Raw genomic sequence first — 21,202 nt, forward strand, 5'->3', positions numbered from 1 at the left:
GTGTTTTAATTCTTTCAGTAACACCTGCCCAAAAGTAGATGCTGTCAAATCATGAAAAGGCGCTATCATTTGTGTTGAGAAACAGAAAATCAAGGCCACCGCACAGCAGTCCAGTATTGTCTATATATACTTTTTTTTATGGGGAGAAGACCACTCCTTCCTCCATGACAGCACTAGCACTCCCAAATGGCTTATTTTAGGTTCAATTCAAGATTACATTCACATAGTGGAGAGTTCACCATATGTTAACACCATCAGTATATTGTATCGCGGGCCATGGGCTCTGGAGTCTGTGACGTCATCAGCAAAGGGTAACAAGGTGGTTTAGGGGTGCTTGAAATTGTGTCTCTCAGTTTAAGTACCACTGCAAAAAAAAAATATATATATATATATGTGTGTGTGTGTGTGTATATATATATATATATATATATATATATATATGTGTGTGTTCAATGGGATATGTAGCTGCACATACACATGCTGTGCATATCCCGCCATCTAGTGTTGGGCTCGGAGTGTTACAATTTGTTTTTCTTCGAAGAAGTCTTTTTGAGTCACGAGATCGAGGGACTCCTCCCATTTCGGCTCCATTGCGCATGGGCGTCGACTCCATCTTAGATTGTTTTCTTTCCGCCATCGGGTTCGGACGTGTTCCTCTTCGCTCCGTGTTTCGGTTCGGAAAGTTAGTTAAATCTCGGAAAATTCGACGGTATTGTTGGCGTTCGGTATCGTGTTAGTAAACGCAGATCGACACCGAATCAAGAAGAGCTCCGGTAGCCCTTCGGGGCTTCTATTCCCCGGCGGGGCCTGGTCGGCCCGACTGCGTGCGTCTTCAAGGCTAATGGAATGGACCCCATTCCGCTTCTGCCCTGAATACCACAACAAGTATCCTTACACAGATCAACATCTGGTCTGTAATTTGTGTTTGTCCCCCGAACACAAAGAGGATACTTGCGAGGCCTGTCGGGCGTTTCGGTCGAAGAAAACGCTACGGGACCAGAGAGCACGAAGGCTTCAAATGGCATCGGCGCCGTCAGGACACCACGACGTCGAGGAAGAGGAGACTTTCTCCATCGCTGACTCGGACGAGCCCGAAACAGAGGAGGCGCCGAAAACCGTGAGTAAACCAGCCCCGGCCAAAACTCACGACAAAATCATGAAGGCCCAGGGGACGCCACCACCGGCAGGCCATGGCTTAACCTGTAAAATTGGTGACCATCCATCGGCACCGAAAAAGGGCACACACGTGTCGAAGTCATCTGACTCCGGTCGAGATCCCGGCACAGAGCTTACTCGACACCGAGAACCTGGCTCCGACCAGACTAGACACCGAGATACCGGCTCCGAGCTAAGTCGAAAAAGACTGTAGAAAAAGTTTCGGTACCGAAACACCCAGCTTCGGAGCCGAAAACAAGCTCCTACTCCGAAGAACAAGGCCTTTCAGCACAACTACAAGGCCATAAATTTGGACAAGAGCTAGAAGCAGGGGAGCCAGATTATACGCAAAGAAGGCTCCATATTCAAAAGGAAACAGGGAAAATAAGAACTCTCCCTCCTATAAGGATGAAAAGGAAACTTGCTTTCCAAGACAAAGAAAAACAGCCACAAGCAAAAGTGGCAAAAGCAGTAACTCCACCACGCTTTTCGCCACAACCATCACCACACCACTCACCGCAACTGTCACCAATTGCAACCCCCCCATGATGCAATCTCCAACACACACAGGGATGAGCAAGGATGACCCAGATGCGTGGGATCTATATGATGCGCCAGTATCAGACAATAGCCCAGACTGCTACCCAGCAAGACCATCACCACCTGAAGACAGTACTGCCTACACGCAAGTGGTGTCCAGAGCAGCGGCTTTTCACAATGTGACACTGCTCGCTGAACCCATTGAGGATGACTTTTTATTTAATACTTTGTCGTCGACACACAGTCAGTACCAAAGTCTTCCAATGTTACCAGGGATGTTGAAGCACGCGAAACAAGTATTTCAAGAGCCCGTCAAAGGCAGAGCCATCACACCTAGAGTGGAGAAAAAGTACAAGCCTCCCCCTACAGACCCTGTGTACATCACGCAACAACTGCCCCCTGACTCAGTAGTAGTAGGCGCAGCACGTAAAAGGGCTAATTCACACACCTCTGGAGATGCACCACCACCCGACAAAGAAAGTCGGAAGTTTGATGCAGGGGGGAAAAGAGTTGTAGCACAAGCGGCCAATCAATGGCGCATTGCCAATTCCCAAGCTTTATTGTCAAGATATGACAGAGCTCATTGGGATGAAATGCAGCACTTTATAGAACATCTGCCCAAGGAGTTCCAAAAGCGTGCACAGCAAGTGGTGGAAGAGGGCCAAAGTATCTCGAACAATGAAGATACGATCAGCAATGGACGCAGCGGACACAGCCGCAAGAACTGTGAATACAGCGGTCACTATTCGGAGACACACATGGCTACGCACCTCCGGGTTTAAGCCAGAGATCCAACAGGCTGTGCTTAATATGCCTTTTAATGGACAGCAGTTGTTTGGGCCGGAGGTGGACACAGCTATAGAGAAGCTGAAGAAGGACACTGATACTGCCAAGGCCATGGGCGCGCTCTACTCCCCACAGAGCAGAGGCACATTTAGGAAGACACAATTTAGAGGGGGGTTTCGGACCCAAAGCACAGAACCCTCAACCTCACAAACCAGACTCGCATACCAGGGCCAGTATCAAAGAGGAGGCTTTCGAGGACAATACAGAGGTGGACAGTTCCCTAAAACTAGAGGAAAGTTCCAAAGCCCCAAAACACCTCAAACTAAACAGTGACTTCAGTGTCACAAATCCCCAACACATAACACCAGTGGGGGGGGAGACTCACAGATTATTACCAACATTGGGAGGAAATAAAAACAGACTCGTGGGTCCTAGCAATTGTCCAACACGGTTATTGCATAGAATTCCTACAATTACCACCAAATGTGCCTCCAAGAACACACAACATGTCCAAACAGCACTTGGATCTATTACAACTAGAGGTCCAAGCGTTTACAAAAAGACGCAATAGAACTGGTACCCAACCATCAGAAAGGAACAGGTGTTTATTCCCTGTATTTTCTAATACCCAAAAAGGACAAAACTCGGAGACCCATCTTAGATCTCAGAACACTAAATCTTTACATCAAATCCGATCACTTTCACATGGTGACACTTCAAGACGTAATCCCCTTGCTCAAACAACAATACTACATGTCAACATTAGATCTCAAGGATGCGTACTTCCATATACCCATACATCCTTCACACAGGAAATACTTAAGGTTTGTAATCCAAGGAGTACATTACCAATTCAAAGTGTTACCATTCGGGATAACAACAGCACCAAGGGTATTTACAAAATGCCTTGCAGTAGTAGCAGCACATTTCAGAAGACAGCACATACACGTATTCCCGTACCTAGACAATTGGTTAATAAAAACCAACACTCAAAAACAGTGTCTTCAACACACAAAATACGTCATAGAAACCCTTCACAAACTAGGGTTCTCAATAAACTACCTGAAATCGCACTTACAACCGTGCCAAATACAACAATACTTAGGAGCAACAATCAACACAAAAAAAGGGATTGCCACTCCAAGTTCACAAAGGGTACAAGCATTCCAAAACGTAATACAAGGCGTGCACCCAAACCAACAGTATCAACTAAAATTAGTGATGAAACTTCTAGGCATGATGTCTTCATGCATAGCGATTGTCCCAAACGCAAGATTACACATGCGGCCACTACAACAGTGCCTAGCAACTCAATGGACACAAGCACAGGGTCAACTTCAGGATCTAGTGTTAATAGACCGCCAAACACACACCTCGCTACAATGGTGGAATCCTATCAATTTAAACCAAGGGCGGCCTTTCCAAGACCCAGTGCCTCAATATGTGATCACAACAGATGCTTCCATGGTAGGCTGGGGAGCACACCTCAACCAGCACAGCATCCAGGGACAATAGGACACTCTACAAAAACAACTTCATATAAATCAGTTATAACTACTAGCAGTGTTTCTAGCATTGAAAGCATTTCAACCACTAATAGCCCACAAACACATTCTTGTCAAAACAGACAACATGACAACAATGTATTACCTAAACAAGCAGGGAGGGACACACAACACAGTTGTGCCTCTTAGCACAAAAGATTTGGCATTGGGCGATTCACAATCACATCCGCCTAATAGCGCAATACATACCATGAATTCAAAACCAGTTAGCCGACAATCTGTTGGGATCACCAACAGATCCATGAATGGGAAATTCATCCCCAGATACTACAAACCTACTTTCAAACCTGGGGAACACTGCAAATAGACCTATTTGCAACAAAAGGAAACGCAAAATGCCAAAACTTCGCATCCAGGTACCCACAGCCTCACTCCAAGGGCAATGCGTTATGGATGAGTTGGTCAGGGATATTTGCTTACGCTTTTCCCCCTCTCCCACTCCTTCCGTATCTCGTAAACAAATTGAGTCAAAACAAACTCAAACTAATACTAATAGCACCAACTTGGGCACGACAACCTTGGTACACAACACTACTAGACCTGTCAGTAGTGCCTCATATCAAACTACCAAACAGACCAGATCTGTTAACTCAACGTAAACAACAGATTAGACACCCGAATCCAGCATCGCTCAATCTAGCAATCTGGCTCCTGAAGTCTTAGAATTCGGACATCTAGACCTTACACAAGAATGTATGGAGGTCATCAAACAAGCTAGAAAACCTACTACAAGACATTGTTACGCAAATAAATGGAAGCAATTTGTTTATTACTGTCATAATAATCAAATTCAACCATTACACGCATCCGCGAAAAACATTGTAAGCTACATACTACACTTACAAAAGTCTAAGTTGGCTTTTTCATCCATTAAAATACATCTCACAGCAATTTCTGCCTATCTGCAAATTAAACATTCAACTTCGCTATTTAGAATACCAGTCATAAAAGCATTTATGGAGGGTCTAAAAAGGATCATTCCACCAAGAACACCACCAGTTTCTTCGTGGAACGTCAATATTGTATTAACACGACTCATGGGTCCACCATTTGAACCCATGCACTCTTGTGAGATTCAATACTTAACCTGGAAAGTAGCCTTCCTAATAGCTATCACATCTCTCAGAAGAGTAAGTGAAATACAAGCCTTTACCATACAGGAACCCTTTATACAAATACACAAACATAAAGTTGTTCTACGCACAAATCCCAAATGTTTGCCTAAAGTTATATCACTGTTCCACTTAAATTAAAAGGTGGAACTCCAAGTGTTCTTTCCACAATCAGACTCTGTAGCTGAAAGAGCATTACATACATTAGACATAAAAAGAGCACTAATGTATTACATTGATAGAACCAAACAAATTTGCAAAACAAAACAATTGTTTGTAGCTTTCCAAAAACCTCATGCAGGGAATCCAATATCCAAACAAGGCATTGCCAGATGGATAGTTAAATGTATTCAAACCTGTTATATTAAAGCAAAGAGAGAACTGCCTATTACACCAAAGGCACATTCCACTAGGAAGAAAGGTGCCACCATGGCCTTTCTGGGAAATATACCAATGACAGAAATCTGTAAGGCAGCCACATGGTCTACGCCTCATACATTCACTAAACATTACTGTGTGGATGTGTTAACAACACAACAAGCCACAGTAGGACAGGCAGTATTACGAACATTATTTCGAACAACTTCAACTCCTACAGGCTAAACCACCGCTTTTGGGGAGATAACTGCTTACTAGTCTATGCACAGCATGTGTATCTGCAGCTACACATGCCATCAAACGGAAAATGTCACGTACCCAGTGTACATCTGTTCGTGGCATGAGACGCTGCAGATTCACATGCACCCTCCCACCTCCCCGGGAGCCTGTAGCCGTTATAAGTTGATAAAAATTATTTTGTACATTTGTAAAATTGTAAATACAACACTTTTAATCACATTATGTACATACATACTTACTCCATTGCATGGGCACTATTACTATATACACAACTCCTACCTCACCCTCTGCGGGGAAAACAATCTAAGATGGAGTCGACGCCCATGCGCAATGGAGCCGAAATGGGAGGAGTCCCTCGATCTCATGACTCGAAAAGACTTCTTCGAAGAAAAACAACTTGTAACACTCCGAGCCCAACACTAGATGGCAGGATATGCACAGCATGTGAATCTCCAGCGTCTCATGCCACGAACAAATGTACACTGGGTAAGTGACATTTTCCATATATATATATATATATATATATATATATATCTATATCTCTCTCACATACATACATACATACATACATGGATACACACAACCTGGGTACTGCACCACCCCCCCACCCCCCCTCCACCCGGGGCTAGCTCCTGCCCTGTCCCTGGGTGCCGACTCCCAGGACATATCTGTTTGATCTGACTTAGCGGGAGCGTTGACAGCTCCCGCCAATTCAGAGCAAACACAAGGCCGATCCCAGCAAGCGAGAGCTGTCAAACAGCTCTTGCTTGCTGAGAGCGAAGGTTTTCTCTGTTTCCCTGCTCACAGACATGTGGGCAGGGAAACAGAAGAAATTATTGATCTCACAGACAGGGAGCTGCATGTTTAGCAGGTCCCTGTCTGTGACAGCCTGCCGGCTCTCGCAGGAGGCGGGTAGCTTGCTGGGACCGTCGGGGCCTTAAGGCTCCCCCGCGGACCCATGGCACACTGGGTGCCCTGGAGGGCACCTAGTGGAGATGGCCAGGCCCCAAGGGGATGGGTTTTCTGGGGACAAACATGTCCCGGAGAGCGCAGCCGTGTAGGCCCTCTTCTCCATTTAAGTAAGGCCAGGCCCGGGGGATGGGGTCCCTAGAGTCGAAATTGGCTGGGGAGGGGGCCAGCACAGCCCCTCTCCCCCATTGAATAGTGGTAGGCGCTGGGGATAGGGTCCCCGGGGCCAAAATTGGCTGGGGGAGGGGTGGACGCGCGTCCTTACAGCTCCATTGAATACAGGTAGGCCCTGGGGGTGGAGTCTCCGGGGCCGAAATCGGCCAGAGGGGGGGGCCACATGGCCCCCTTTCTGAGAGTCTGAGGGTCTTCGTTTAAATTGCTAAGAGTGTGCAAATGTGCAAATCACCTGGAAGCTGGGCCTGCTTGTCCCTGCTTCATCCACCTTAGTAGTGTGCATGTCTTCCCCTCCTTTTTCCTGGATGATGGTCAGCTTCCAAAGGCCCGCCAGTGCATTTTCCACCGATTTTGATGGTGCGTTCTTGATGCCGAGGAATATGAGGACATCTCCACAAAACAAAGAAACACTTACTTCATATAGATCAGAGGAAGGACCCTGGTTTGGTAGAGATTTCCGTCTTTGTGGTCTTGTTGGCCTCTCTATAGGAAGATTCATCTTATCACATAATACTAGAGTGTGGAAAGCTTGGCTCGTGTGTGGTGGACACCTATGGTGTTGTCACCTTATACCAGGGCCAGCTATCCCTTGTTATTGAAGTGTAGGCAGCATCTTGGAAGCCAGGGCTCTCTAGAGGTAGCTGTGGATGAGCAGGCAAGACTTATCTAGGAGACATGCAAAGCCTATACAATACCACTATAGTCACCACACAGCAACTTATCACACATGAAAGAACTACACAGTGTTACAAAAATAAAGATACTTTATTACAGTAACACAACACTATATGTTATATATAAAGATATATATATATATATATATATATATATATATATATACACAGTAGCAATCAGAAATTAGCATAGAAACAACAACAAGCATTGGCAATACTTTGTGAAAATGGTGAGGGCCCTAAGGGAGGGCCAAACTATATACTAAGAAAGTGGAATGTGAGATACAGTCCCCCACCTAAGGATGTGGAGTTGTTTAAGGAAGCTGCAAGAATTAGGAACCCCAAGAGGTGAGCACCTTAGTGACCCCCAGCGACCAGGAGAGCAGAGGTAAGTACCTGGTAAGTACCTGTTTTTCCCAAGAACTACCAGGACTTCGAAAAAGGATTATGCAAGAACATGACCAGTCTAGAAGAAACCAGCAGTGGATTCTGGACGAAGAGGCTCTTCAAAGGAAGGGGACAGAGTCCATTCCACAATGGAGTGTCCTTTGGGGGCAGCAGCTACTACCCACTCTTCTGTGGATAAAGAACTGGGTCGACTGGGGATGAAGACCAGCTGTTGAGCCCAGGAGCTGAAGAGGAGTCCTTGGAGCAGTGCAGATGGTGTCCCACATTGGTTGTCGGGTTGCAGATGGTCAGTGGTGTTGGAGAACCACAGACAAGCCTTGGCAAATACAAGCGAAGCAAAAGAAGAGTTGCAAGGCTAAAGAGGAGTAGCAAGGCCCATGGGGGTCGACCCTTGAAGGGGAGTCTTGGGTGACCCTCAGCAGTCACAGCCCCTACAGGCAACCCACTGGCAGCGGGCACAGTAAGTCGTAGTGAGGCCTAGTCATTACACCTGAAGAGGAGTCTCACGTCGCTGAGGCTTCAGAGGAGACTGTGCTTAGCAGAAAGAAGTGCTGGGGGCCAGGGCTACTCGGAGCCTGAAGATCCCTTGGAGCAGGAGACAACAAGCCTTGATAGCTGCAAGAGTCGTGGTGCACAGGGGTACTGTCCTGCATGAAGGGCTCACAGTCTCCCAAGTTGATCAGTTGCCAGAGAGGACCAAGGGGACCACTTCAGACCACCACCTGTGACGCAGGATCCACGCACTTCGAGAGAAGAGTAGATTCATGCTGCCGGATGTCATGGCAGTAGGTGCCTCAGATACAGGGGAGTAACTCATTCACTCCAAGGGAGATTCCTTCTTGCTTCTTGGTGCAGGCTGAAGTCTTGTTGACCCCAGAGGATGCACAGCTAGTGAAATGTTGAAGTTGCCGGAGAAAACAATGTTGCAAAGCGAAGTGGTCGATGGAGATGCAGCTTGTTGGTTCCTGAAGAGTCGAGTTGCAGTTCCAGTGGCCAGAAGTCAAAGTAAATGATGCAGAGTAGTCCTGGTAGAGTCTTGCATGTCGAATCCGAGGACCCACCCGCAAGGGAGTCCCTAAATAGCCTTAAAAGGGGGATTGGTCACCTTTCAAGGTGATCACCTATCAGGAGGGGGCTGTGATGTCACCTGCCTGACCTGGCCACCTAGATGCTCCCAGGGTCCTCCGCACATCTTGGTTTCAAGATGGCAGAAATAAGTGGCCACCTGGAGGAGCTCTGGGCACCACCCCTGGGGTGGTGGTGGACAGGAGAGTGGTCACTCACTTTTCCTTTGTTCAGGTCCCTGGGCTGGTACAAACTGGTTTATGCAAGTAGGGCACCAAATGTGCCCTTCAAAGCAAACCAGTGGCTTGGGAAGGCTACCCCTCCCAAGCCTTGTAACACATATTTCCAAGAGAGAGGGTGTTGCCTCCCTCTCCCGCAGGAAATCCTTTGTGCTGCCTTCCCCTGCTTGAGCTGGTCAAGCAGCAGGAGGGCAGAAACCTATCTGAAGGGTGCTAGCAGCGCTGGCTGCCTGGAAAAGCCTAGAAGACTGGTAGGAGCAATACTGGGGGGTCCTCTAAGGAGCCCCAAGAGTGCATGGAATCATACAACCAATACTGGCAACAGTATTGGGGTATGATTTCGACATGTTTGATACCAAACATGCCCAGTATTGGAGTTATCGTTATGTAGCTGGACACAGGTAGTGTGACCTGTGTCCGCACATACGAAGTCCAGTGCATTGGAACTGGAGTTCTTAGTGGCACCTCTGCTCATCGAGGGGTGCCCTCACACACAAGGACCTGCACTGCGCCCTCTGGGCTAGGAGGGCCTACCATAGGGGTGACTTACAGTGACATGGTGCAGTGACCTCTGGTGGTAGCGTGTGTGCGCTTCTTCACGCAGGCTGCAACCGCAGGCCTGAAGACACATTTTGAATGGGCTCCCATGGATGGCACAATACATGCTGCAGCCCATGGGGAACCCTTGGTGCCCCAATGCCCTGGGTACCTAAGTGCCATGTACTAGGGACTTATAAGGGGGCACCAGTATGCCAATTGCGGGGTGTGCAAAATCCTAGGAAACCAAATGTAGAGGGAGAGAGCACAGTTACTGGAGTCCTGGTTAGCAGAATCCCAGTGACACAGACACACTCAAACACTCTCAGACACTCACGCACCCACTCCCTGACCCACTTGGAGACTTACGCACCCACTCAGAGACTCAAGGACCCACGTAGAGACTCACGCACCCTTTTACAGTCTCACTCAGACTCTTACACCCACTCACAGTCCCACTCAGAGACTCACACACCCTACTCAGACTCTCACATATTTACTCACAGACCCCCAGATGCATTCACACACCCACTCACAGACACTGTCACACTGACTGTCACACCCAGAGAAAACCCTCTTACATCTACTCTCACACCCAGACACTTACACCTACACTCACATCCACATAGACCCTCTCACATCCTCTCTCATACCCAGACACTCTCACACTTCGAGACACCCTCTCACACCTATTCTCACACCCAGACAGGCCCTGTGACCAACTCCTGCCGCAAAGGTCGTGCACATTGTGGGGTTGGGTGGTTACGGGGGATGGTTGCAGGGCCTGGCTGCAGGCAGTGCGAGACAGTGGTTGGATTAACATATAGTAATGAAAATTACTGTACGTAAAAAAAAAAAAACTGAAATTCACTTAAAAAACAAAGGTTACAGGGAAGTTATAGTTAGGTTCAGAATTTACTCACACAAAACCAGGGAAATTCAGCAGTTATAGTTAGTTATTTCAAGTAACTATAACTCGCAGTCTAAGGTAACTATAACTCGCGCCCACGCCATGCACTGCTAATTACCACAGATATTACAGCACTCATGACAACTTTTATAACATCAATAAAAAAAATCAATGAAGCATTTGAAGTAAAAAAAAAACTGTGCACAGTAGGGGCTTGTGTTATAGTTCTCTTAGGCCGTGAGTTATAGTTACTTGAAATCACTCTAACTATAACTGCTGAATTTCTCTGGTTTTGTGCGAGTAAATTCAGAACGTAGCTATAACGTCCCTGTAACCTTTGTATTTCTTAAAGTGAATATATATGCATATGTGTATATTCACTGAAAAAATCAACGGTTACAGGTACGTTACAGCTAAGAAATGGAATAAAAAAAACAAAACACAGGAATTCACTTAAAGAAAACAAAGGTTACTGGGGTGTTATAGTTAGGCTCACATTTTAAACATACAAAACCATAGAAATTCACCTATTCTACTTAGTTATCTCAAGTAACTATAACTCGTGCTCTAAGGGAACTAACTCGCAACCCCGCCACGCACAGTTTTTTCATAAAAGTTTTTACTGCAACTATTATCAATGATGTTATCAAAGATGTCATGAGTGCTGTAATTTGTTGAGTAATTAGCAGTGCATGGCAAGGGCGTCAGTTATAGTTTATATCTTATTTGTTTTTGTTCTACTTCCTACTATAATATCCCAGTAACCATTTTTTTTTTTGTGTGAATTACTATGGTTTTTTTTTTAACGTAAAGTAATTTGTATTATTATACGTTAATCCAATCACTGCCATGCACGACCGTTGGCTGTGCGCAACAGGGTTTGGCCGCAAGTCCTGGCCTGCGGCCTGGCCCTGCAACCAACCCTACTAACCACGCAACCTTTGGTCGTGCGGGCGGGAGTTAGCCACGGTCTGTCTCCTTGGGTGTGAGAATATGTGTGAGAGGGTATATCTGGGTGTGAGAGCGGGTGCATCAGTGTATTAGGGGGTCTGTGAGTGTGTGCATCAGTGTCTGTGTGGGTCTGCAAGTGGGTGTGTGAGGGTTTCAGTGGGTCTCTGAGTGGGTCTTTGAGTGGGTGTCTGTGAGTGGGTGCGTGGGGGCCTGAGTGGGGCTGTGAGTGGTGCATGAGGGTCTGAGTGAGTGTAGGAGTAGGGGAAAGAAATTGAAGGAACAAAATTGAGAGAGAGGAAGAGAGAGTTCTTTTAGGCTTGGATGAATTATATACTTAAAAATTAGATATTTCTGGACAAATTGAAAAGAGCCATTTTGTCAATTATAAAGAGTGAGCTCACTTTTCAGTATGAACCTTAAACTTTTGATATTTCAAAGAAATTAAAGAAGGAAAATGACCACAGACGCACCTGGAGTAGAACCCTCAACTTGCAGTGTGAGGGTCTGTGACCTTAACCTTTAGGTCATTGGAGACTCCTTACTGTGATGCTTCCAGACATACCTATGACAGTCATCCCACACATGTGATTGGAAAGAAACGTGATTGTTCAATCACTAGGGAGGTTAAATCTTCAAAAACTAGTAAACAAGCACACTGCCAAGCGATACCAGGATGTGAACCTTCAGCCTACTGTGTGACAGCACAAGACCTTTACCATTAGCCCAGAAGTGACACTGTTCCGCTCTGAATCTAAACTTAACTATAACATTTGTACCAAACGTCTTGCTAGTCTGACTCTTTGAAGCCATTGTTTAGAGAGACCATTGCAAAGACAATCTCTCTCTTTTCCATCCCTTTATGGGATGGAAGAGAGCAAGAGAGTGACAAGACCGCGGGGGAACCCCAAGTCCTCCCTCAGTCCTAGCCGGCTCCCTGTGGGAGCCGGCACTGCTCCCACAAGCAGTTAGCTGCTTTAAATAGCAGCTCTCTGCTTGCGGGAGCAATGTTTTCTTCTGTTTCCCTGCACGTACATTTGCATGCAGGGAAACAAATGAAAACTACTCTCTCTGCCAGCGGAAGCTGTTTGACAGCTCCCGCTGTCAGAAATTGGACTTTTGTTTGCTTTTGCTTGGTGGAAGCTGTCAGCTTCCACCAAACAAAAGCAAACGTCTAGGTCCCTGGCGGTGAGCACAACGGGCACCGGCCTTTGGGAGTGGCAGTCCCCAGGGCCATCTGTGGCTCCTTGAGGGCCACCACATGGGCCCCCCTCCAGTGAGGACTGCCCCAGAGATCTGGTGGTTCCCGGGGCCTGAAATGGGCCCCCCTCATTATTGTAATTTAGAGCCGGGGAGGTGGTGGTCCCCAGGGCCGGAGGGTCAGGGGGGCTGCATGGCCCCCTACATTTGGTTACAAATTGTGCCCCGGGGAGGTCGCGGTCCATGGGCTTTTGGAGAGCCGGGTGGCACCCTCACATCCATTTTGTATAAAGCCTCAGGGAGGTGGCGGTGCCCGGGGCTGCAGGGGCAGCCCTCCCATTGAAAATGTAAATGCACCCGGGACCTGGTCACCCGGGGGCTTCACTGAAACAACTGCGGGAGCCCAAGCTTTTTAAAATTATTTTTATTATTTATTTAAAAAAAATAAAAAAATACATTTTTGGCTGATCCATGGATCCGCAGTGATTCCAGCCGAAAGTTTAATAAATATTAAATGCTAAGGGGTCAGGGTGCCTTTTTTAAATCTAAACCCAGACTCGCGTGTCTAGAGATATATAGCACTATCTGCACCCACGAAGATGAAAAACTAGAGATTACAAGTGAAGTAAGCACAAATTTTTACTGCCTTTTCCATAATGCATTGGGGCAAACTGCATGCTGGAGTGTGAGTCAGTGTGCTCCCAAATGTTTCCTGTTTAAAAAGGCACCCTTGAAACAGCAAGCTGATGAGCTTTGGTTGATGCACCTGTGTGCCAGTGAGTGGTACTGAGACTTGAGAGGACTTTGACAGCATTTCCAGCAACCCCAGAAAAAAGCCTGCTGCTCTCTACCGATGAAGGGCTAAACCCAGACACGCATGTCTAGAACGATACAGCACTAGCTGCACCCACCAAGGTGAAAAACTACAGACTGCAACTGAAGTAAGCATGAAGTTGTACTGCCCTTACCATAATGCAGTTGAACAAACTGCATGCTGGAGTGTGATGCAGTGTGCTCCCAACTGTTTCTGGGTCCCTTTGGGACCCAACACCAGAGCTAAAGGGTCAGGTGTCCCTACGCTGGCACCTTTTCTTTAAAAAAAAAAAAAAAAACACTTTTTTTCAGGGACTCGGCTGAAGCGAAGTCCCAACATGGCTGCCAACACTTCCTTGTTGAAGTGTTGGCAGCCAATCAGATCTCAGGAGGGTTTGCGGAGCCTTTGTGTCCCTATATCTACAAATATGGAGTTTCTTTAACTTCTCAAAAACTACAGAACAGATTCACACCAAATAACAAAAAGGTTGCTTGCTGCCAAATTTACTGTAATTCTGTCCAGTGGTTCGGACGCCATTACTGTTCAAAATCCCATGGAAAAAATGCATGGGGAAAAAAGCATTTTGGGACCCCCTGTTTCTCAGCCACTAGGTGATGTATTTTTTTGATTCAGGATGCCTGGCGAAACAGCACTATTATGGCAGATGCAGTTCCAAGAGTGAAGTTGTTTTAAATTGCTCACACGTAGCAGTCTTCGCTATGAGTTGGCACAGGAGAAGCCAAACAATAAAGGGAGGGAGAAGAGGACCACACTGCTTGAAATTAACTGAATTATTAGTCAAACTGATCACAGAGGCCTGATTGGTGGTTGACAGAGATTTTTTGCTGTAGATGAATTCAAGTACGGAATCATGCAGCCAAAGAGAGGGAATGCCAGCCTACCCACCTGGGTGAGTTATGCACTTTACAAATTACACTGGGACTCTTTCCTGAGGAAGTTCATCAAGCCATATGCTAATAAGACACGTGGAAGGAAAGACATTGTGGAATGTGAGAACAACCTTGTCCTCAGTTGTGCATGGCTCGTTGTTGACTATTTTTGTCCTGCTGACAATTTATGTCTGATGAGGGAAGCTGAATTTCTCTCATCTGGATGTTAAACATTTCTCTAGTGTTGCCTGGTACCAGGAATGAATAATGGAAAAGGTCAGGGGATGTGGCAGTTAAACACTTTTAAAAAAACTTTTTTTTTATTTTTTTTTATAGGACTTGTTTTCATGTTGTGCTTCGTATCACTGTTTGTGCTGTCTCAAAGCACTGACAAGTTTTGCTGTTACAATAGTTAATGATACTTTATTTTCCAAACCTTGCATCACAGCAAGTGATATGACTTTCACGAACATCTTGCTTGCCAACAGTTCAGAAATCTTCAAACGCATTGACTTTTTCGACGTGATTTCTATTACATTAAATGTTCTGTGGTCTTAAAGGTGACCCTGTTGGAAACATTTAAATTAACAAGAAGGGGCAAAGCCATGTGATTTCTAAAAGGATGTTGTTGGGTGTAAGACAAACACCTGTAACCAAGGGAGTAAACCATGAGATATCAGCATAATATTGGTGGCATTAAGTATACAATACGTTTCTGTTAGATCCTTCTACCTGTTGAATATGCCCCTGTTCCAGACTGGCTCTGAATGGGTTCCCACTGATGGGGACAGCTCTAGGCACTATAAAATACCAGGGCTCTCCCTCAAGTGATGCCTTCGATGCTGGCCAACTTTATTACACTTCCAGACCCTTCTCCGGTGCTACAGCCACTGACATGTGCCAAAGCCAAGTACATCACCAGTGTTACAGACACTGGTGCCATAATTGGAGCTAGACCCCCCTCCCCAGGAACCTTCCAAATCAAAAGCTACCCTGCATAAGTCCAGGAGGGAGGAGCAGAGGCAAATTGAGAAGGCCGAGAAGAATGAGCTATCTCAGCCTGAGCCCATGCTATACCAGCCCTACTGCCAGGCTTAGGAAGAGCTCTTTAGGACTGACTCTAATCTTATTCAGACGTCCGATGCCATTGCCCTTCCTTGGACACAGATGATTTTTTTGCCCTCCAAATTGCCAGTGGACTGAACACTTGGCAATTATCAGGTTGCGTTGTTTCAGCATAGGTCTTGAAGCCTGCATTACTGATTCTAATGGAGGTAGTTCATCTGGCCTTGTCAGCATCATAACTCCTGTTGTCCTTTTATGAAGCCCAGCTTGACAACAGTAGTCTGAAAACTCATTGAAAGAAGGTACAGACCTCCAGGAGGGAACCTTGCCTTTTTCTGTTCACCTCTGAGCAGAAACCCTGGTGGTACAGGCTTTCACCTATGCAAAGCAAAATTCAGGAAGATTTCCTATGCCCTCCCTGGACAGGAAATAAAACTGGAGGTTGATGTGAAAAACATGTTTGTGGCCAGAAGCTTGCCCCTAAAGTCAGTGAATGCAACCTGCCTGCTTGCAGGTACACTCGTGTCTTATGGGTGGCCATGGTCTTCTGGATCGCCTGAGTGACCACTTTGCATATGTGATGAGGGATGGCCAGGATGCCTCAGACAAGACTCAAAGACCTGCCATTCGATGAGTCTTGCACGTTTGAGATTTCCTGGCCTTCATCCTTTCTCCTTTTCTCCCCTGCACTGCCAGGAAAGCTGCTTTAGCTCTCTGTTCATTATGTGAAGCCACTTGAAGGGCGGTCATCCTCCTTTTAACAGGCCTTAAAGGCCATAACATCAGACTAATGGGCCCTACAGATTGTAGGAAGGGGGCATGCCATAGATTTTTCAACAGGTGTGGCCCCGATTCCTCCCAATCCACCCATCCTACAATGAGAGGTGGCATAACTGCTGTAGAAAGGTGCAATGGAGTTGTTACCCATGCAGGAAATTGAACAAGCACCCTATTCATAGTACTTCCTGACCCCCAGGAAGAATGGAGGGCTTTGTCTGATCTTTGACCTCAGGCTTGTGAACTTCTGTCTTTCCAAAAGAAAATCCAAGATGCTATCCCTAGCTCAGGTTTTTCTGGCACAGGAAGAGAAAGACTGGATGGTGTCCCTTGACTTACAGGATGTGCACTTCCACAAACTGACCCTGCAATTGCATTGGAGATTCCTGCGTTCCATGGTAGGATCCACTTTACTGCCAGTTCCTATTTGGACTAGCATAGCCACTGCATGTCTTCACCAAGGCGATTGTGGGCCATCTCAGAAGGTGGGTATTCTCTGTAACCCTGTACCTAGATGACTGGCTGCTCAAGGCCAACCTGATGCAAATGATATTATCTGCAGACAACAGCATACCTGCTGTTCATCTAGGGCTTTTCCACCAGTCTGCCAAAGTCTCATTCATAGCCCTCCAGGTTTCTCCTGTTCATAGAGGGCAGTACTGGACACAACATCTGTATGCGACTTCTCACCCCCTGGAGGATCCAGGGACTGACAGGATATGATTCTGATGTTTTTGGGTGGAGCTGGAGTTACAGTTCTGAATTTTCTCCATCTGCTTGGTCTGCTGGTTTCCTGCATTCTTTTGGTTACACACACAAGATGGCACATGAGGGCTCTCCAAGGTGCATTTGTTGGCAATGGGTCCAGCACAAATTCCAGCCGAAGGAAAATATGTTGGACAACATTACAATCTGCTGGGAGAATGCTATAAATTTGGACTTGTGGTTGCTGGAGAAGCACCTGTCTGAAGTGATATCCTTTCACTCTTTGTTGGCGGTGGCTCCGGTGGAAAGAGATACAACTGGAGGAACTTGATCATAAGAGGGTTTTGGTTTCCAGAGGACCAGATGCTTCATATCAACCTGAATTGCAGGCAATGTACCTAGCCCTTAAGGTATTCCTCCCCTCCTTTTGTTGTCCATCAGTTCATATCTAGATGGACAGCTTTCTCAGCTTCACAGTTGACTGTCTAAGTTGATGTCACTATCCTGAGCATGAGTGGGGTCTTCACCCATTGATGGTGCAGAACTTCTTTGCTCTGTGTAGATTATTCCATCACAGTGCCTCAAATTGATCTATTTCCTAATTTCTGCCTTGAAAAAAAATGGATGAGAAACTGACAGTGCACCTAGGTGGGCAGTGTATGGCTTTAGTAATGTTACCCTAAAGTCACTTCCGGCACCAAGATGGACTTTGCGTGCCCTATAGGTGTGGCACAGCTATGAAGTTTCCTGATCCGGATACTATCTTACACAAGGGAATATTCAGCAGGTGAGGAATCTGTAGATTGAAAGAGTGTCCACAAGAAAGATTGTTACACGAGTCAAGCAACTTTTTTTATACACAATTGTAGGTTTAGGCAGTACACAGGTAAACGTATACCCTGACCAAGTAAAAAGGAGAGGAACCAGAATTTGTCACAGAGCTGAGCAACACCGGGGACCTGATATAAGATGTCTTATGCAAACAGTGATTATGCTGACACCAGCAGACATGGGAGTCTACCCATTTTCACATAAAGTCTGAAGCTTATCGTTTTCTTTCCATTGGTATTAGTTAAAAAATGAAGTTGACAATAGCCTAAAACCAAATCATTAACCAAGGCAATTGGTGTGCATCTAAAACATGGCTGTTCTTTTGGTTTGTGAAATTATGACCTTGTTTCAGAGGGTCATCTGTTGGTAGTCCGACTTCCAACTAAACAAAGGTTCTCCCACAAGGTGTTGTGTCTCATGCAGGGGGCTGTTTACCAGACAAAATGTCTTTTGGATTCCGTTGTTCTTTATATGCCATCTCTTTAAGATCTGGAGCTACTGTATAGAAGATCCCTTGCTTCAAGACAGCATGATGTGGTGTCAGATCCATTGATAGCACAACTTTTGAACTCTCTTCCCCTTTACCTGCGTTGAGGATCTGAGTATGCTGCCTTCTGTAAAATTCCTTAGACTTTCCTGCTAATCTGAGCTCTGACCCTCCTCTGTCTCTACTTATATCATTGTCTGCCTTCTCCATTTCCTTACATCTGATCCCTTGGTTGTCTCCTTTTTGGCGCTATTATGCTTTTGATGACCGTGCACTGTATAACTAAATCCATGAAATACAGATGGGACTAACTGTTTCCCAATAGATGCTGGGGTTAACATTTGATGATTTTCTTTGTGGAATCAAGAGAGACTACAAGCTGACCTGTAGCTCCTCTCAGATTCCTCCCCATCAATCCCTTCTAAGAATTTACTACACTTGTCAATTTAAGGCCAAGAAGTGTGTTTCTCTTCCTCCATGATCATCCTGGGCTGACTGGTTAGCTCTTCCTAAATGCCAGGGCTCCTCCAGTTCTCTTTCCCTCTTCTATCTCTCACTTCTGGATGGAGTGAGAAGACGTTGTTATACTAATCTTCAGCAGAGGACACGTGAAGGGCAGGTCATGGTTCTGGCTCTAAAACAAAATCTCTCAGGCTATTCAGTTTCTTCTTTACCTTTTTGGTCATTGCTACACTATTCTTACAATTTCCTTGGGTACCTCTCCTTTGATAAGGACACGGTGACCTACAGCTGATCCAATATCTACATGATTAGTGACAAATTACAATTATAGTACGATGTTGTGGTATATTGTCCTGCAGCTCTACTCAGGGCGGTGCATGAACCGAAGTATACAGTGATAAAATAAATATTTAATGTGTGTTAAGCAGCATGTTTAGTCTCAGCAGCATGGTCCAAAGCAAGATGGTGGTCTTTTGGATAGTGGATGTTTTTTTTTTGGTTGAGCTGGTACAGGTTACCATGATTAGCTCCCACACCACTGTGGTGGGTTGGCTGCAAGCCACAGGGTTGACTAGAATATTGTAACTCAAGAGTCTGAAAGGGCAGTAAGCTGTATGCAGATGGGCATGAATCTGAGATCCATTAGTTTCCACATCATCTAGGGATTCATCTTTAAACGTGAGAACCCTTGATACTGTAAAATAATAGCATAGATAAGGGTGAACTGTTATACAAAGAGATGGTTCCCTTTAGAGTGTGCATGAGGCAGTGATTGCCCTACGTACACACTCTTGTTAGCACTGGACCAGAAAGCTTTGGATGTTTCTTTATTTAAGACTACATTCCAAAGGCATTTGTTTGGCCCAAAGAGGCCACGAAGCGGATATCATTGCACTCAGATGATGTCTTAGTGTGCATGTGACATACAGTGGTCATTTCCAAGTTTGCTGCAAATGGTGATTGAATGTTAGGTTTTAAAATTTGCTGGCACAAATTGATAGCCTTTTTGATTCACTGAAAATGGGAGGCCATTCTTCTCTGCTACCATCTATAAGAATGTTTCTGATACTTGGCTGTTGAAATAATGGGAAATCAAGATCAATTCATACCATAAAATCTGCCTTCGACTCTAACCTAATTTGAAAACGTTTTGAAAGAATGCAAGGGACCGTCTCTGTCCCATTGGGTCAGAGTAGCCTTTTCAAAAATAAATACACTGAATGTGACTTTTGGAATGCTACTTTGCAATCTCCTCCACCCTTCTTCACTGAAATAGCTGTCGGAGACATGGTTGTTCTGGCTCCTCCACTTATTGCTACAGAGAAGTAGAAAAAATACACTAACAAGTCTTTTTGCATGTTTTTCTACTTTTCTTTTGCTGATTGGTAATTCTGCCTCGGCAAAAACAAGCGAATGAGCCCAGACAGCCGCTGACAAAGCTTCTTCAATAGAGATTGAACAAGCTCTGTGGGAGAACAGAACTTTCTTTATTTTTCTCCTCAGGACACCTTATAGCGTCTGTTTGTGAGAGACCTCTTGCGGTCCTACCAAAAACGTATAGAGGGCTTAGTCAGCCCGCAGCTTACTATTGGTTGGCTTGTTTCTCAATCTCATTTGCTTTCCTCCTTCTTTTTGTGTTTGTCCCTCCTCTGTAACAAAGGTTACTTACCATCCTTTTGATGGGGTGACTTGTTTCCTTTCTCAGCTTTCATACAGGGAACTACATTTTTCTTTTTCTTTCAGAACTCCATGATGGTGCATGTATTTTCTAGTGCTCTCCTTGTGTGTTTCTTCATCCCCCCAAAAAAAACCTGTGAGTTTCTCCCTCAACAACTCCCACCCCCACCTGGCTTCTTGCTTCGTCCATTTATTTTCCCCTCATTACTGAACCCACCAGACCTACCATCCACCAGCTTTTCCCTTTTTTGATTTAATTTATTTTTTACTCCCCAGGGATCAGCCTCAAGCATCTAGAACTGCTCCCGCATACCATGCATGAGCCACATTTCTTGTATTTGAGCCTTCCTAAATATCTGCTTTATCACTTGCAAATGATGCAAAATGCAGCTTCTTGGCTTCTCCTCAAATTATCTTGTCGCTCATGTTTCTAAAGGTTTAGAGGAACTTCACTTTCACCCTGTTAAGGAGCTTTGCTTCTTCAAGGCCCTTTGTTTTAGCCACAAGGCCGCCTGTGAGCAGGGCCTTATATATCTATATTTTAAAGTGTCCCCTTGTGTGCCGTTTCATACTCTTCATGTTTTCTTCCTTCTT

The 21,202-nt window shown here is 45.6% G+C and overlaps 1 protein-coding gene across 1 annotated transcript in view; it reads left to right on the plus strand.

The window, feature by feature from the left end:
* MEAK7 (MTOR associated protein, eak-7 homolog) overlaps positions 1 to 21,202 on the plus strand; it is a 219,762-nt gene that overhangs the window by 139,244 nt on the left and 59,316 nt on the right. The window lies entirely within an intron of this gene.

Source organism: Pleurodeles waltl, chromosome 12 (assembly GCF_031143425.1).
Source record: "Pleurodeles waltl isolate 20211129_DDA chromosome 12, aPleWal1.hap1.20221129, whole genome shotgun sequence".
Classification (NCBI taxonomy): Eukaryota; Metazoa; Chordata; class Amphibia; order Caudata; family Salamandridae; genus Pleurodeles; species Pleurodeles waltl.